Consider the following 19,755-nt stretch of genomic DNA (forward strand, 5'->3'; position numbering starts at 1 on the left):
CTAGCTTCTAGGGTTTAGCCTCCTTGATCTCGTGGTAGATCCACTCTTGTAAACATCCACAATATCAATATCAATCAAGCAGGACGTAGGGTTTTACCTCCATCAAGAGGGCCCGAACCTGGGTAAAACATCGTGTCCCTTGTCTCCTGTTACCATTGATCCTAAGACGCACTGCTTGGGACCCCCTACCCGAGATCCGCCGGTTTTGACACCGACAGGATTCCTCTTAGCAGGCACCTTGATCTTCATGCGAGGCTTGATTGTTGCAGCTATGCCATACTCCTTTCTGAGAACTTTCTTTTTAGAAGTGGCCTCATCCTCTACTGCCACATAATGCTCATCCTCAGAGTCTGAGGTTCTCTTCCTTCTGGATCTTGTGGCTGCTTTAGGCAAATTGCTAGGAGTGCTTCTGCTGCCATCATCTGAGGAACTAGAGGGACTAGTGCCCTCACTCATGTGAATCTGCTCTTCTTCCCTGTTCTGGCTGTCACTTTGGTCTGACATGTTGAATACACTGATTGCTGACCCTGTGAATAGATATAGATGAGATAGAGTGGATGAGCATCACAAAATGCAGAGATTTTTGCAAAAGAATGATTCAAAAACTTAGTTTTAGTTTTCCACGGAAAGCATTTGGGATCAACCGATTTTCAAACTCGGTGACACCGAAGCAGTTTTGGAACCTAAACTAGTGAACTTGGTTAGACCGAGTCACAGTTCCGTGGCACCGAGACTGCTAGGGTTTCACAAAGTTCTAAAATCGGTCACACCGATTAGCAATCTCGGTCAGACCAAGATTTACTGGTGCAATGGCGTTAGCCGAATCGGTGGGACCGAGTTTTTCAACTCGGTGGGTCCGAGATGGTTTCGGCGGAAACCTAACCCTAAATTTTCAAATCGCATCTATTCTAAGGATTGTTTTGACTAGATAGAGGTGTTTCAATCGTGGCAAGAATCATAATGAACACAATGTGCTGAGAATCAGACGAGGATAGCACTGTGATCGAGTTCATACCCTAGTTCGGCGATGAACTCACTACGGCGGCAACGGCGGAGATGAAATTCGTTGACGGCTGTGGAGACCAGCGACAGGAGGCGGCTGGCGACGAAGTCGATGATCCGGAGACCTAGAAGGCAGAGCGAGCTATGCGCGGGCGAAGAGGTTTGGAGAAAGTTTTCCAAATTTTTGCCCGTGTGAATATATAGCCCAACACTGTCGGTGTGACCGAGTGGAACGACTCGGTGGCACCGAGATGCATAACTGTTGACAGTTACAGCAACTCGGTGTGACCGAAAAGTTCAAATCGGTTGCACCGAGATTGAAAACCTAGATCGACTTAGTGATCTCAGTATGACCGAAATGGAAGAATCGGTCAGACCGAAAAGCACAAAGAAGTTTTGGAAGTTTAAGTCTATGACGAATCGGGGACTCCGAGTGCTCCTCACACAGAGTGGTTCGAATCTGACTTGATCAAATTTTCTGATGTAGCATGAATAGAGTTTGAGACGAGAAAAGTATAGATAGCTAGAGAAGGTTCTTAGGCATTCTTGTCCATCCACTTGGCCAAAGAAAAAGAAACCGATCAATCAAAACAACAAGTGGATGTCCTCGAATGAGTAAAATATGCAACCAACATGCTCACACAATAAAATGGCAAATGAAATATGTGGCAAAGAATGCACAACCAATTCTAGCATCTATCAACCAATTGGCGATGACTAGGTCATCTATATATGAGTATATTGACTTAGGAGTCAAATGAGAACATTTGATCATAGGGCATACTCATCGTTTAAGCTCAAGTGGGGTTACCACTTTTACATAATGCATTGATGTGTTCACATCATTAGAGTTGCTTTGACTCAATTCTTAGAGTTAAGCTCTCCCTAGATGTGAGATCCCCCCTTAGAGGGATGAACTAACCTTGGGTTTTGTCGATGATGACTTCATGTAGGTGTTGAAGATGTGGATGCTCAATGTTGATGTAGATCATTTGGAGCAATCCTTTGGAGTGAGTTGCACTTTCAATACCTACATGGGTTAGTCCCACAAGGAACAAACAAGAATATCCATAGACATAGAGTGATGCACACACAAATGATGTCCGTGAAAACATTAGGTTACCTTGTCCCTTGCCTTACCAACATGAGGGTTTGTGACTCCTTGAACTAGTGCAAGATATGGAAGATGATTGCACTTGTCCTTGCCATAATGATATGAGTGAAGAATGTTGCCAGAGTCACCCTCAAGAACACTCTAGTTCTTCTTCTTCGGGATCCACATCATCTTGATGGGAATCCTTGGAGTTGTAGTTGTACTTGATGAAGTAGAACTTGACGTAGTCATGGGAACCCACTTGACCAAGGCCTTAGGTGCTTCTTCAAATGCATCAATCTCCTCTTGAAGCTTGTCCTTGCCTTTGTTCTTGTGGTCTTGTGGTGGAAGATCATCTTGTGCTTGTGTTCCCTTGAAGGAAGTAGGATCATACTTCTCTTGTTGAGGAACAAACTTCATCTTGGGATATTGATCTTCTTCCCACTCAACTCCATTGGCATTGAACTTTCATTCAAAACCAACACCTTGATTCTTCCGGTGCCTTCCTTGCTTGCGTACAATTTCCTCGAATTGCTTATTCCTGGCAAGGCTTTTGTATACACCTTTCTCTATAATTCCCTTCAATAAGCTATTTTCTTTCTCAAGTGTAACTTCGCTAAGAGAATCATTAGTGGAATCAAGAGAACTACTAGAAGCAACAATATTGGATTTAGCATTATTATTGTTACTACTAGAGGAAGAATCTTTCTTGTTCTTGTTACTAGACTTCACTTGAGGCATGTAAGTAGATAAGAGTAAACGCTTGGCAATGTAAGAAGAACTTTTCTTACGGAGATCATCATTGATTGCCTTTAAGAACTCATGCTCTTGCTCAAGATTGAGTTTTTCAAAGCGTAACTTCTCATGAGCCCTTAAAAGTTCTCGATGATCTTCGAAGATAGTTTCATGAGCTAACTTAAGAGTGTTTAGTTCTTTAGTTAGAAGCTCAATCTTCTCCTTATCATTGTCATTCGTTTTATCTTGATTAGCATGATTAATTGACGTTTCATCATAGTATTCATTACTAGAGTTGTCAATAAGTAAATCATCATCACCTAACAAGTCATCTTCATCACTATTAAAATCAACATACTCGGGGTGTGTTACCTTAGGACCTTTGGCCATGAAGCATCTTCCAATTCCTTCATTTGGTGAATCAAATATGTCGTAGGAGTTGGTTGACACAAGTGCTAGACAGGCAACACCTTTGTCGGTGTCAAAACCGGCGGATCTCGGGTAGGGGGTCCCGAACTGTGCGTCTAGGTGGATGGTAACAGGAGACAAGGGACACGATGTTTTACCCAGGTTCGGGCCCTCTTGATGGAGGTAAAACCCTACGTCCTGCTTGATTAATATTGATGATGTGTGTTACAAGAGTAGATCTACCACGAGGTCAAGGAGGCTAAACCCTAGAAGCTAGCCTATGGTATGATTGTCGTTCGTCCTACGGACTAAAGCCATCCAGTTTATATAGACACCGGAGACGGCTAGGGTTACACAGAGTCGGTTACAATGGTAGGAGATCTACATATCCGTATCGCCAAGCTTGTCTTCCATGCCAAGGAAAGTCCCATCCGGACACGAGACGAAGTCTTCAATCTTGTATCTTCATAGCCTTGGAGTTCGGCCAATGATGATAGTCCGGCTATCCGGACACCCCCTAGTCCAGGACTCCCTCAGTAGCCCCTGAACCAGGCTTCAATGACGACGAGTCCGGCGCGCATATTGTCTTCGGCATTGCAAGGCGGGTTCCTCCTCCGAATAATTTATGGAAGATTGTGAACACCAGGATAGTGTCTGGTTCAATCTGCTGACGTATCTGGTGGCGTGATGTCACACCACTACCAAGCCTTTTCTTGAATCGTTTTTATTGTGCCACCTCAGCGTGTTTAGCGAAGCGGTTTCCTTGGCATGTCTTGTCGAGGCAGAGATTGTCTTCCCCTTATTCCGGGATTCTCATAAATACGGACGTGGGTAACCCAACCGCGCCCGTTGCCACGCCCCCTCCATCGAAGGCGGGTTCCAAACGGTCACGGGGATGGCTCTTGGTATTCTTCCTCTTTATAATGAGACCAAGGCCCATTCTTTTTCTTCAATCCTCAATCGAATCCGCCCCTCGCCCTGAGTTCCAACACCCAGGGCTCCAGATTCGGGTACCTTCGACCTTTGACAATGTCCGGCTCCGACCTACGAGGCCGGTGGATGCCCTCTTCCGTCACAGAAGAAGACGTGCTAAAGCTGAGAGACGCCAGGTACTTGACCTACGAGATTTCGCATAGGTTGCCTGCCCGAGGGCAAGTTATTCCTACTCCCGAGCCCGGCGAGAGCGTCGTGTTTGTGTCTCACCTCCGTCGGGGTTTAGGCTTCCCGATGGATCCCTTCGTGAGGGGGCTCATGTTTTACTATGGGCTGGAATTCCTTGACTTGGCTCCGGAGTCCATCCTCCACATCTCATCATTCATTGTCGTCTGCGAAGCCTTCCTCTGCACTACCCCTCACTTCGGCTTGTGGCTCAAAACCTTCAACATGGAGCCGAAGATGATTGAGGGGCGTCAGGCAGAGTGCGGCGGGGCGCTTATAAGCAAGAGGGCCGATGCTCCATGGCCCGAGGGCTCTTTTCAGGAGGAGCTCGTCTTGTGGCAACAGGAGTGGTTCTATATCACCGCTCCCAGGGGCAGCAGGCAGAGGCCGCCGCTCGTCTTCCGCTCGGGCCCTCCACAACGGCTGACGTCATGGGTCAACAAGGGGCTTAACTGGGGGCCGTCCAAAGACGTACCCCTGTTGCAGGACCGGATTCGAGGCCTCCAAGAAAGGGAGATTAATCTGGTCGTAGTGGCACAGGTTATGTTGATCCGGTGCCTTCTGCCCTACAAATGTCGCCCCCTCCGCCTGTGGGAATTTAATCCAGAGGGGCCACGAGCTCTCCAACACTTCATGGGTTTGACACCCGCGGAGATGTACAATCTATTCTTCGGATCGCAAGAGACGCGTCTGGACTTGACCGAGGACGCTGGACTAAGCTGCAATCGCCTGGATACTCAAGTAAGTAGCCCTGTGTCCGGACATATTGTCCATTTATTTATCATGGGTTTGCCTTTTAACCAGCAATCCCTTGGACAGGAGTGGATAGCGCAAGCAAAACTGATACGGTGTCCGGCCCCCCTCCCTGAGACCACGTCGGATCCCGTGTTAGTCAAAATGTTGGAGGTTGCGCCTTCGGAGGAGAGTGAAGGGGGGCACAGGGAAACTACCACCTCCGCCAAGGAGGCCTTCAATAAGGGGGGAATCGAGAATCCCTCCTTCCAGGGGGAGAAGAGGACCGCTTCCGAAGACCCGGAGGCCAAGGCCTCAAAGCGGGGAAGGAAATCTGCGCCGAAAGGTCCTGCGCTGGGAAGAGCCCCGGCCGTACAGTCTTCCCATAGGAATCAGCCCTCCAATGAGTCGTAAGTAAAAAAAGGGGGAATTTTGTAATAGGGAACGCCCCTATATTATTTACAAAGGTAACCGAAGTTTTCACCTTGTAGTTCGGATCTCAGCCCATCTCAGCAGAGCTCATCTTCGGGGGACCTTCGTCCGGAGATGATGGAGAGCAAGACGCCTCCATCTGCCGCCCCGTCGGGTGGGGCGGACGACCCTGAGGTGTCGTCACGGAGGGTCTCCCCGAGTTCGGCGGGGCCGGAGAGTCCGGCACCCATTAGAGTACGTCCGGTGGAGCTGCAGGATTTGCTCAAGAGGGTGTCTATCTCGGAAGATCACCGCACATTAATGAGTATGGTCATTGAGAGGATCTCATTCGCCGAAAGCGGGTTGTATGAGGCCGTCGGAAATTTGCTGACGGGGTTTGAGGTACGCAAAAAATGACATACCTTTTGACAGTTTTGCACATGGAGTGCGCCATGTATAGATAGTAGCCCCTGAGACTTGGTATGTTGTCGAAAGCGATAGCGTGCCAAGGATCATAATCTCAGTTATAGAATGTCGCCTTTCCTATGCAGGTGGCGGAATGTTCGGTGGCTAGCCGGACTGATGGAGTTGCCGAACTAAAGAGGCAACTCGATGTTGCGGATGCGGACATCGCGCTGGTCAATAAATGACTTAACGAGTCGCAAGGTAGGTGGTTGCTCCGCGGTTGCCTAGTAAGGGAGCTGATGCCCGTTCCTTATAATTTGTATGCTTGATGCAGATGGTGCCGCTGCTGTGGAAGACCTTCGAGCGGAGCTTTCTCGAGCCAAGGAGCAAGCCAGGATAAGTGATGCGGCTACCTCGAAGGCAGCGGAAGAGCTAAAAGCCGAAAAGGCTGCTCACTACCGAAGCAGGGAAGAGATGGCCGGAATGGCCTTGAAATTAAAAGATGCTATCGGCCGTTGTGAGGTTCTTGAAGGAGAACGTCGAGTGGAGCAAGAGGGCCTGAAGAAGGCCGCCGCCAAAGTCAAGGATGCCGGAGTGAGATGCGGGCTATGAAGGAGGAACTGCGTCAAGCCGGAGACATTGCGGCTGGAAAGCCCTTTCTTCTGCGTAGGAAGTTCACGGATCTGAAGTATGTCCAGCTGGGCCAGTTGTGTGGTGCGTAGGATCCTTATCTGGATTTGGCGGCGAGTGCGGCGGACGCAGTCGTGCACTTCCGAAGCCAGAAGGATCACGAAATGGAAGAGCTTTACTAGTCTCAATTCCATAGTCCGGAGCGTCCACTTCCGTTGATTGATCGGCTGGCTGAGTGGGATGAGCTGAATAGATTGTCCGGACTTGCCATGACGGATGTGGTCGCTCATCTGTGGCCGGAAAGGCCCAAGCCGAAGAGTTATTTTGGCTTGTTGCAGCAATTCCTTGGGGCGGTGCCGCATATCAAGGAGATGAAGCGGTCGACATGCATAGAAGGTGCACGGATGGCTCTCGCCCATGTGAAAACATACTGGGCAGAGATGGATGCCACCGCTGTTGCATCCCGGGGTTCGGACAAAAGCCGATTACCCGCCGAGCACTATTTTGAGGAAGTCCTGCAGGGCGCTCATTTAATAGAGTTGCATTGCTTGAAAGATGTTATGTTTAAATGACATGTATGATTTCTGAGATCATGTTTATAATGCAACGGCTTTTTATACTTGTGCGTTCAAGTATTGAACTATCTCCTGTGTGGCCGTATGTGTATGAATAACCTGAAAGTTGCAGTCTTTGGCTTCAGCCCCCACGCACATGGTGCGGGGGTGTTTGCAAAAAAGAAAAGCGCTTTTTCACACTTAATCCAATGTCTTGGTCCTTTGAAGGAGGTGATAGCATAGCAAACTAGGCAACCGGACTATAATGCTTTATCACTTTCACTTAGCCATAGGAGCTCGATGGTGGGGCTACTATATAGCCCCTAGAGGCACCGCGCTCTCCGAACTCGGGGCATGTATGTGCCTGACCGGGAAGCGGTCCTTCATCAAAGCGGAGGAATTCTAAACATTCCAATAGTCGATCGAGTGGTTGACCAGTCTCTCACTATATCATGACAGTTAGTTTTCGGCTTTCTCTACTGAGGTGCTCGCCCGGCCGAACCGAGGCACAATCGCAGTAGTTCTCCTGGTGCCGCGTTAGCCGATGGAGCGGAACATAAGGCAGCAAAACACAGGAGCCGAGCAAACCCAACATTTGACCAAAGACATGATTCGGAGCTGATGCATATAAGGCCTAACTCGAGACGCCGAACACTCCCTAAGGTGTTCGGTCTTTATGATACCGGGCAGAACAATGCCCTAAGCCCCTAGTGTCCAGGTATAGGCGGGAACTTCTGACGCGGCCGATGCCAAAATGCCAGCCTCCTCCTCGGATATGGTAGAAAACCGGGGGATGTGTATCAACAAGAGACAGTAAGAAAGGTTTACGCAGGGTCTTAATCTGAAAAGAATCCTTGCAATGGGTCCCTGCTGCACGTCTGCGCCTGTGTCTCTGTTGTGCTATATCCTGGACGGGTGTAGCACGTGCTTCATCTGTAAAAGAGAAGGACTTAGTTTGGAAGAAATATCGTGCAAAGGATGTATTGAAAATAAAGTATAATTTGGAAGATGAATAAAGTTGAGCTTTATTGGCTCTCATCATTTATAGCGCAGCCCCTTGTAAAGGGGTATGCAGCTGGGAAGCCCCTTGTTTATTTACGCCGGACTCGCCTAACCGTGTCCGAGGTCTGAATGACCTGTTTTTAGGGGCTTTGACCTGCAAGGTCGGATTAGTGTGTGGCTGTCAAGGCGGCCTCACGTTCTCCGTGGTTGAGGAACACTCGGAGTTACTCTTTAATGAGATTATGTCGCGTGGACCGGGCATTTTAAGCGTAAGAGACGCGTAATGTGTTATTGCGTTAAAGCGGGCGAAAGCTTCGCGTCCCAGTAGTGCTTGAGGGCTACTGTGGAATGGGGCGATATAGAGAGTGAGCTTTTCGCGACGGAGGTTGTCGGATGAACCGAACACAACCTCTAGTGGTACAGAGCCTGTTCAATTGGCTTAAAGGCCTGGCGTCACTCCTTTGAAGGAAGTGCTGCTATGGCGAATTTTGGTAGGGTCTATCCCCATTCTGCGGACGGTGTCCTGGTATGGCTGGTGCCGCACTGTGTTTTCGTGTTATCACATGAAGTGAGTTCACTGTTTTGACTTCTAGTGGGAAAGTCTTCTATTTTCCGGCGTGCTGCTTGTGGGGTTCATCGTCGTCTTCGCTTTGTGTGTCGAGCCCCTTGCGTTCGGCGTTAAGTCGGCCGGACTGCTTGAAGACCCAACAATCTCTGTGGGTATGGTTTGCAGGCTTCCCGGAGGTACTATGTATTTGACATAGCCTATCAAGAATTTTGTTTAGGTTGGATAGCTCGTCACTGTTGTCCTTGAGGGGCAGTGCTTTGTTATTCGGCCAAGAGCTTTTGAATCCGGCGTTGACCGTCGTGCTATTTGGGCCATTTTCCTTATTCCGGCGCTGATATTTTCTGTGTCGTGATTTCCCATTTCCATCCCTGACTTCGGATGTACTCGGGTCGCTGGTGCTGCATCTAGCCAGCCAGCTGGCCTCCCCTGCGCAAAAGCGGGTCATGAGGCTTGTTAGTGCGGCCATTGTTCTTGGTTTTTCCTGGCCGATGTGTCTGGTGAGCCATTCGTCTCGGACGTTGTGCTTAAAGGCTGCTAAGGCTTCAGCGTCCGGACAGTCAAATATTTGGTTCTTTTTGGTGAGGAACCTGTTCCAGAATTTGCGTGCTGACTCTCCGGGCTGTTGAGTTATGTGACTTAAATCGTCTGCATCCGGAGGGCGGACATAAGTCCCCTAAAAATTTGCATGAAATGCATCCTCGAGCTCTTCCCAACTTCCAATGGTATTTTCTGGGAGGCTTTTGAGCCAATGCCGAGCTGGCCCTTTGAGCTTGAGGAGTAGGTATTTTATGGCGTGGAGATCGTCTCCTCTGGCCATATGTATGTGTAGGATATAATCTTCAATCCAGACTCCGGGGTCTGTTGTTCCATCATATGCCTCTATGTTTACGGGTTTGAATCCCGCTGGAAATTCATGATCCAGTACCTCGTCGGTGAAACATAGTGGGTGTGCGGCACCCCTGTATTTGGGTGTGCCGTTGTCTTCAAACGCTCGGCGGGTTGTGTTGCTTCCTGGAGTCTTCTTTTTTGGCCCATAGATAGACCTGACTGGGTCATCCTTTTTCCGAGGATCTTTATGCTGATCGTGTGCCGGCTTGTGTGCGGCGCCCCTTGCTGCTCTTAGCCTGTCATCTGGTCGTCTATCCGGCCAGGCGGCCTCTTTCTTTTTTGACTGCGGGGGCTCTAAGGCCTCCTCGTCAAATTCGGGCAACAACTTGCGCTTCGGGTAGCTCTTTGCCTGGTTACTAGCGCCATATTTATCTGCGGTATTGAGTACTTTGCTCCATCTCATTCTGAGTGCGTCCTCCGCTGTTTTGAGCTTCCGCTTTTGCTCCTTCAAACTTCTTGCAGTGGCGACAAGCCTTTTATGAAGGTTCTTATGCTCTGGCGATGTGTTCGGCGTGAGGTCGTCTATGCTCTTGTTTTCGCCGGGGATGGGTTGCTTGTCCAGTTCATCATGTTCGGATGGTTGCTCGGTGGCATGTTCGCCGTCCACTGCTTCGCCCTGCTCTAGGGCCGGGTCCGTATGGGTGCCATTTTTATCGAGGCGGGACTTCGGGCGGCGCTTGCATCACCGTTTTGGTTGTTTGTTGGGGGAGTTGTCCTTCGCCACATCCCGTTGTTCTTCATTATCGCTTCCTTTTGGTGTATCCACCATACATACGTCATGAGTTGGGGTGGCTTTCCAGTGCCCGATAGGCGCTGGTTCTTGGTCGTCTCCGGCATCGTTGTCCATACCATCGATGTCTTCGGAGTCGAAGTCTAGCCTGTCGGTTAGATCATCGACAGTGGCTACTATGTGGGTGGTGGGTGGGCGTCGAATTTCTTCGTCGTTCGCATCCCAACCGTCCTGACCGCAGTCCGGCCAGGGCTCTCCTGATAACGAGAGATACTTTAGCGAACTCAAGATGTCGCCGAAAGGTGAGTGTTGAAAGATGTCCGCAGCGGTGAACTCCATGATCGGCGCCCAACCGGATTCGATTGGAGGGGGTGCGGGAGGCTCGGAGTCCGGCGAGGAGTCCGGCACCTCGGAGTCACGGGCTTCACGAGGGACAAGATCAGTGTTCGGCTCTATCATCGTAGAGGTTGCAGCCCCCGAGGCGGTGTCTAGCCATCAATCCTCGATCTGCCCAGCCGGCTCTGAATTGAAGATCGGAGCGGACTCGAGTGCGGCCTCCAGGATACTTTCCGGCTGTAGAGCTAAATCATGCTCATCGTGACAGTGTGGCACGCTTGGCTGTGCCTCGAATCCATCGAGGATCAAGTCCCTACGGATGTTAGCCATGAAGTTCAAACTTCCCAATCTGACCTGACAGCCAGGGGCGTAGCTTTCAATCTGCTCCAGATGGCCAAGTGAATTGGCCCGCAGTGCAAAGCCGCCGAATATGAAGATCTGTCCGGGGAGGAAGGTCTCACCCTGGACTGCGTCGTTGATGATGATCGAAGAAGCCATAGAGCCTATCGGTGACGACACAGAGGAACTCTCAATGAAAGCACCAATGTCGGTGTCAAAACCGGCGGATCTCGGGTAGGGGGTCCCGAACTGTGCGTCTAGGCGGATGGTAACAGGAGACAAGGGACACGATGTTTTACCCAGGTTCGGGCCCTCTTGATGGAGGTAAAACCCTACGTCCTGCTTGATTAATATTGATGATGTGTGTTACAAGAGTAGATCTACCACGAGATCAAGGAGGCTAAACCCTAGAAGCTAGCCTATGGTATGATTGTCGTTCGTCCTACGGACTAAAGCCATCCGGTTTATATAGACACCGGAGAGGGCTAGGGTTACACAGAGTCGGTTACAATGGTAGGAGATCTACATATCCGTATCGCCAAGCTTGTCTTCCACGCCAAGGAAAGTCCCATCCGGACACGGGACGAAGTCTTCAATCTTGTATCTCCATAGTCTTCGAGTCCGGCCAATGATGATAGTCTGGCTATCCGGACACCCCCTAGTCCAGGACTCCCTCAACCTTCATCTTGAGTATATTCGGAGTCGGAGTGATAGCTTCTCTCGGAGTGATTGTCGGAGTCGGAGCCGGATACCCATTCACCAACATGAGCTTGATGTCTTCGTTTTGTGTAGCTCTTTGATGACTTGTCCTTCCTTTCCAAATCCTTGCTTCTCCGTGAGGGACTTCGTTCATAACGATCATCTCTACTCCTTCTCTCTCTTGGTGGTGATTCTTCTCTTCTACTTCTTCTTTTTGGAGAATCTTGTCTTCTTTTGTAGGGTGTCATACACTCACTGGAATAGTGTCCGGGTCTCCCACAATTGTAGCAATTGTGCTCTCGACTAGAAGATCTTTTGTCATTGTAGGACCTTGACTTAGAGCTTCTTTCTTTGCTTCTACTCTTGTAGAATTTGTTGAAGTTCTTAACCATTAAGCTCAATTCTTCATTGAAGGTTTGTTTCTCACTTGATGATGTGGGGGCTTCACATGAGGCTTTGTAAGCACCACTTGACTTGTTGTGAAGTTCCTCCTTATCCTTGAGTGACATCTCATGAGCAACAATTCTTCCAATGACTTCCGTTGGCTTGAGATCTTTGTAATTTGGCATCATTTGGATCAATGTGCACACGGTATCATACTTTCCATCCAATGCTCTTAGGATCTTCTTGATGATGAATCTGTCGGTCATCTCTTCACTTTCTAAGACGACAATCCCATTTGTGATAAGAGCAAGCCTAGAGTACATTTCAACGACACCTTCACCATCCTTCATTTTGAACTTGTCAAGCTGACTTTGGAGCACATCCAACTTGGATTCCTTGACGGAGTCGGTACCTTCATGCATATCAATCAAAGTATCCCAAATTTCCTTTGCATTCTCAAGATGGCTGATTTTGTTGAATTCTTTGGGGCACAAGCCGTTGAAGAGGATATCACAAGCTTGAGTGTTGTATTGCAGCATCTTCAATTCATCCGCACTAGCTTCACGGTTCGGCTCTCTCCCATCAAAGAATTCACCTTGCAAGCCAATACACACAATAGCCCAAACGGCGGGGTTATGTCCGAGAATATGCATTTTCATCCTATGCTTCCAACTAGCAAAATTAGTGCCATCAAAGTAAGGACCTGTACGGTGATAATTTCCCTCGCTAGACGCCATACTCTCCTAGGTTGTGAAACCAAGGCTATGACCACCAAAAGCTATGGAAATCAAAGCAAATGGAGACCAAAGCTCTGATACCACTTGTAGGACCTTGAAGTATGTCTAGAGGGGGGTGATTAGACTACTTGACCAATTAAAAACTTAACCTTTTCCCAATTTTAGACTTTGGCAGATTTTAACTATCTTTGCACAAGTCTAGCAATCTTCACACAATTCAAGCAAGCATGCAAAGAGTACATGAGCAGTGGAAATTAAAGCATGCAACTTGCAAGAATGTAAAGGGAAGGGTTTGGAGGATTCAAACGCAATTGGAGACACTGATGTTTTTGTCGTGGTTCCGATAGGTGGTGCTATCGTACATCCACGTTGATGGAGACTTCAACCCACGAAGGGTAACGGTTGCGCGAGTCCACGGAGGGCTCCACCCACAAAGGGTCCATGAAGAAGCAACCTTGTCTATCCCACCATGGCCGTCGCCCACGAAGGACTTGCCTAACTAGCGGTAGATCTTCACAAAGTAGGCGATCTCCTTGCCCTTACAAACTCCTTGGTTCAACTCCACAATCTTGTCGGAGGCTCCCAAGTGACACCTAGCCAATCTAGGAGACACCACTCTCCAAGAAGTAACAAATGGTGTGTTGGTGATGAACTCCTTGCTCTTGTGCTTCAAATGATAGTCTCCCCAACACTCAACTCTCTCTCGTAGGATTTGGATCTGGTGGAAAGAAGATTTGAGTGGAAAGCAACTAGGGGAAGGCTAGAGATCAAGATTCATATGGTAGGAATGGAATATCTTGGCCTCAACACATGAGTAGGTGGTTCTGTCTCAGAACTGGTAAGTTGGAAGTGTAGGTTTGTTCTGATGGCTCTCTCCATGAATGAAGAGGAGGTGGAGGGGTATATATAGCCTCCACACAAAATCTAACCATTACACACAATTTACCAAACTCGGTGGGACCGAATCAACAAACTCGGTCAGACCGATTTAGTAAATCTAGTGACCGTTAGGGTTTTCGGTGGGACCGACAAGCAACTCGGTAAGACCGATATGGTTAGGGTTAGGGCATAATGTAATCTCGGTGAGACCGATTACACAAACTCGGTGAGACCGATTTTGGTAATTAGCTAACCAGAGAGTTGGTCAGGTAAACTCGGTGGGACCGATTTGCTCTTTTCAGTGAGACCGAAATGTTATGAAAGGGAAACAGAGAGTTTACATTGCAATCTCGGTGGGACCGATCGCTCACTTTGGTTAGACCAAAACGTTACGAAGGTAAATAGAGAGATTACAATCCCATCTCGGTGAGACCGAGATCCCTATCGGTGAGACCGATTTGCCTAGGGTTTGTGGCAGTGGCTATGACATTTGAACTCGGTGGCGCCGGATAGAAAGAATCGGTAGGACCGATTTTGACTTTGGGTTTAGGTCATATGTGGATGTGAAAAGGTAGTTGAGGGTTTTTGGAGCATATCACTAAGCACTTGAAGCAAGAGGCTCATTAAGCAACACCTCATCCCTCCTTGATAGTATTGGCTTTTCCTATAGACTCAATGTGATCTTGGATCACTAAAATGTAAAATGTAGAGTCTTGAGCTTTTGAGCTTGAGCCAATCCTTTGTCCTTAATATTTTGAGGGATCCACTTTCATCATCCATGCCATGCCATTCATTGAGCTTTCCTGAAATATTTGTCTTGGAATACATTAGCTCAATGAGCTATATGTTGTTATGAATTACCAAAACCACCTAGGGATAGTTGCACTTTCAGTCTTATAAAGCGGATGGTGAATGCATGTCCGTGACTTTAAGTTATCAAGCGATCCGTTTGCATTGAGGGTGGCCATCGGGCCTTTGCCCGTGCGAAGATGCATTGGGCCAAGCTGGATGCGGAGAAGCTGGTGAAGGAAGGACCACCGGAGGGCAAGGCGCATCGCTACCCCGAGAAATATTATGATGGCGTGATGAAATGTGCTCGTCTCGTGGCCGATGAATGTACCAAGGACACAATCTTTGAATGAATGTACTCATGTCGTCTTTTGTAATATGAAAACGAACTTGTTTGTGCTATGTAGCATTTTGTTGATTTAAAATATTACCTTCTGTGCGGTTGTTTATAAAATTCTGAAAGTAGGCCAGCCGTCGGCTTCCAACCCCACGTAACTAGTACTGGGGTGTTCGTGGAAAACCCAAAACACACTTTTATCCAAATTTTTGGTCCGTGAAGGAGGTGTTTCGCGCAGCGAACAAGGCAATCGGACTATGCGGCTTTATAACTCTCACTTAACCATAGAAGTCTACAATTTTAAATTGCAGCGAAGCCCCTAGAATTCGGAAAGCCGAATTGGGGCGCTATACACGCCTAAATCAGACGAGGCCGACTCCTCGCCTAAAGTAGAAAAAATCTTTAAGGATTTTAAGACCTCTCGAACAGCGATCAGCTCTGGCCGCATCATGACAGTCAGTTTTCGGCTTTCTCTACTGAGGTGCTCGTCCGGAAGAACCGGGACACAATCGCAGTAGTTCTCCCTGCGCTACCTTAGCCGATATAACGGAACGTAAGGTACCAAAACAAGGGAGCCGGGCAAACCCAACTATTGACCCAAGACATGATTCGGAGTTGAACCATATAATGCTATAAGTTCGGGGTGCCGCACTGTTGAAAGTGTTCGGACTTATCTTGTCGTATTATGGGGCGCCATAAGAAGCCCCTGGCAAACTAAACATACCGAAGTGTACGAATTCAATATTAAATAAACATTTTAAAAAAATGTGAAGATAGGAATAATAAGCTGACGCTATATATTATCTCCCATTAATAAATAATACGTCCAAGCGTATGTCTACTATTAATGCGTTGAGCAGAAGTAAATAGGACTATTTGACATGTCCTATCCAAGGGCGGGCCGCATGTAGGTATATAAAACAGGTATATCGATCATTAACAGATACCATCTGGGTATTCCCTTTGTGCGCAAAGCCTTTTGCCTCCTTGGTTTTCTCTCCTGTGATAAGTCCGATGATCCGGCTCTCAGAAGAGGCTGCCCGAAGATAGGGTCCTAAAAGATAAAGGGGGTTATTAAAGTATGTTGCGGCTGAACCGCGCTGTTTACCGCATCACTATTGCGCCTCCGCCTATGCCCATGGTATTTTGAATGCGTAATTGTGTACGCGCGGCACGAATGCTGCCTAAATGGGGCTGGGGCGGAGGCCGGACTGCTAGTCGTGCTCTTGGCGTCCCTGGCGATCCTGTTGCAAGGTACTCCGGACTCGTTTGATGGTGTTCGGGGTTGTTATCGCCGGATTAGTGGTTTGCCGGAGAAGGTTGCTTTGTACTTCTGCCGCGAGGGCTGCAGTATGCTCTTCTATACGGAGAGAGCGGTCTGTGTTTCCATTGACTGTTATAACCCCGCGAGGTCCTGGCATCTTGATCTTGAGGTATGCATAGTGTGGTACCGCATTGAATCGAGCGAATGCGGTTCATCCAAGCAGTGCATGATAGCCACTACGGAAAGGGACGATATCGAAGATTAACTCCTCGCTTTGGAAGTTACCGGAGATATGAAGACCACTTCCAGTGTTATGGAACCCGTGCAACGGGCCTCTACTCCTGGAATTACACCTTTGAAGGTGGTTTTGGTGGGCTTGATCCTTGAAGGGTCGATGCCCATTTTGCGCATTGTGTCCTGATAAAGCAGGTTCATGCTGCTGCCGCCGTCCATAAGGACTCGCGTTAGGTGGAATCCGTTGATGATTGGGTCTAGGACCAATGCGGCTGAACCTCCGTGACGGATGCTGGTAGGGTGATCCCTATGATCAAAAGTGATCGGATAGGCTGACCATGGGTTGAACTTTGGGGCGACTGGCTCCATCGCATAGACGTCTCTTAGTGCTCGTTTTCATTCCCGTTTGGGAATGTGGGTGGCATAGATCATATTGACCATTTTCACCTGGGGAGGAAATTTCTTCTGTCCTCCCGTGTTCGGACACTGGGGCCCCTCGTCATCGTCGTTGTGCAGCCCCTTGGCCTTGTTTTCGGCATTTATTTTACCGGCTTGTTTGAACACCCAGCAGTCTCTGTTAGTGTGGTTTGCTGGCTTATCCGGGGTGCCGTGAATTTGGCACGAGAGATCAAGTATTCGGTCCAGACTGGACGATCCCTGATTGTTTCTTTTGAATGGCTTTTTCCGTTGACCGGATTTTGAGCCACTGAATCCGGCGTTGACTGCAGTGTCTTCAGTGTTGTCGCCATTGTTCCGACACTTATGTCGGTTGCACCGCGGCTTGCCGTTACTATCGCGGACATCTGAAGTGCCGGAGTTTATTGGTGTGGTACTACTGCGAGCCAACCAGCTGTCCTCACCCGCGCAAAAGTGGGTCATGAGTGTCGTGAGGGCCGCCATGGACTTTGGCTTTTCCTAGCCGAGGTGTCGGGCGAGCCACTCGTCGCGGATATTATGCTTAAAGGCCGCCAAGGCTTTGGCGTCCGGACAGTCGACAATTTGGTTCTTTTTAGTTAGGAACCGAGTCCAGAATTTCCTGGCTGACTCTCCTGGCTGTTGGGTAATGTGACTCAGGTCATCGGCATCCGGTGGTCGCACGTACGTGCCCTGGAAGTTGTCAAGGAATGCGTCCTCCAGGTTCTCCCAATTGCCGATGGAATTTGCCGACAGGCTATTTAGCCAGTGTCGAGCCAGTCCTTTGAGTTTAAGGGGAAGATACTTGATGGCGTGTAGATCGTCACCGCGGGCCATGTGAATGTGGAGAAGGAAGGCTTCAATCCATACTACGGGGTCTGTAGTGCCATCGTATGATTCGATGTTTACGGGTTTAAACCCCTTTGGGAATTCGTGATCCATCACTTCGTCGGTGAAGTAGAGGGGGTGTGCGGCGCCTCTATGCCAGGCTATGTGGCTACGCAGTTCGAATGAGTCTGGTTGGCTATGTTCGGCCCGGCCAGACTTGTTGATAGTGTATCCGGCATGACGATCATCGTCACGTGTTGGGGCGCGCCCCCGCGATCCGTAGATCGATCTTGGCTGTCCAGCCTTGTTTTCCAATATGTCTTGCAGGTCCTGCCTATTGCCCCGGGCTGTAGTGTATTGGCGTGGGGGTGCGGGCTGGTATTCGGGCTGATACGCTGTTTTATCCCGGCCATGAGGTGGCCGGTCAGCCTCGTCATGTGCTGGTAGTATAGGCTCCTCCTCGAGTTGAGGTAGCCACTTGTGCTTTGGATAACCTTTGACGTGGCGCTCGAGTCCATATTCCTCGGCCGCCAGGACTTCAGTCCATCTGTCTCTGAGCAGATCTTGATCAGCTTGGAGCTGCTGCTGCTTCTTTTTCAGGCTCCTCACAGTGGCCATAAGCCGGCGCTTGAAGCGCTCCTGCTCTACGAGGTCCTCAGGCACACCGAATTCATTGTTGCCGAGGCTAATCTCGTCTTCGGAGGGGGGCATGTAGTTTTCCTCCTTCGGGTATCCGTCTGTCGCCTGTTCGTCTGGGCTGACCTGCCCGTCTTCCTGTTCGGCCTGCTCGAAGGCAGGCTGATCGGGGTTATATTCATATTTGGCACCATCCGGATTGTTTTCATCTCCTATGCTAGTATTGCTGTGGCGGGGTTTGGAGCGGCGCCGATGACGCCCATGCTTTTCTTTCTTCCTTGAGGGGTTATCCTCCATTGCCTCATCGCCATTAGCTTCTTTCGGAGTGTCCACCATATATATATCATATGAGGAGGTGGTTGTCCAGCGCCCCATGGGCGGTGGTTCCTCTTCTTCTCCTGCATCGTCGTACACACCGTCGATGTCTTCAGAGTCGAAGTCAAGCACGTCGGTCAAATCATCGACCGTGGCAATGAAGTGGGTGGTGGGTGGGCAACGAATTCCCTCGTCGCCTGCTTCCCACTCGAGCCGGACATAGTTCGGCGAAGAGTCTCCTGACAAAGAGAGAGACTTTAACAAGTTCAGTATGTCGCCAAGGGGCGAGTGCTGGAAGATATCCGCAGCGGTGAACTCCATTACCGGAGCCCAACCAGATTCGGCGGGCTCGAGGGTGCGCGTACTGGAACCTATAGCCGGACACGAGTCCGGGGGTCTAGTGTCACAGGCTTCCTTGGGGGTGGAGTCTGTGTTCAGCTCTATCGCCAATGAGTGTGCGGCCTCCGGGGCGGGGTCCATCCACCCGTCCTCGGACGACGCGATCTGCCCCGGATTTAGGTCAGGAGCTCCTGCAGGTGCGATATCCCGAGTATTGTCCGATAGCGGGCCTAAGGCGTGCTCGTCGTGACTGTTCAGCGCTCCTAGCATAGGCCCGAATCCGTCAAAGATCAAGTCTCCGCAGATATCGGTTGTGTAGTTCAAGTTTCCGAACCTGACTTGATGGCCAGGGGCGTAGCTGTCAATCTGCTCCAGATGGCCAAGCGAATTGGCCCGCAGTGCGAAGCCACCGAACACGAAGATCTGTCCGGGTTGAAAAATCTCACCCTAGACCGCGTTGTTGTTGATGATTGAAGGAGCCATCGAGCCTTGCAACGACGAGACAGAGGAACTCTCAATGAAAGCACCAATGTCGGTGTCAAAACCGGCATATCTCGGGTAGGGGGTCCCAATCTGTGCGTCTAAGGCTAATGGTAACAGGAGGCAAGGGACACAATGTTTTACCCAGGTTCGGGCCCTCTCGATGGAGGTAAAACCCTACTTCCTACTTGATTGATCTTGATGATATGAGTGTTACAAGAGTTGATCTACCACGAGATCGTAGAGGCTAAACCCTAGAAGCTAGCCTATGATGATTATGATTGTCCCTCTACGGACTAAACCCTCTGGTTTATATAGACACCGGAGGGGGCTAGGGTTTACACAGAGTCAGTTACAAAGAAGGAAATCTAATATACGGATCGCCAAGCTTGTCTTCCATGCAAAGGAGAGTCCCATCCAGACACGGGA

This window comes from Triticum aestivum, chromosome 1B (genome assembly GCF_018294505.1).
Source record: "Triticum aestivum cultivar Chinese Spring chromosome 1B, IWGSC CS RefSeq v2.1, whole genome shotgun sequence".
Taxonomy (NCBI): Eukaryota; Viridiplantae; Streptophyta; class Magnoliopsida; order Poales; family Poaceae; genus Triticum; species Triticum aestivum.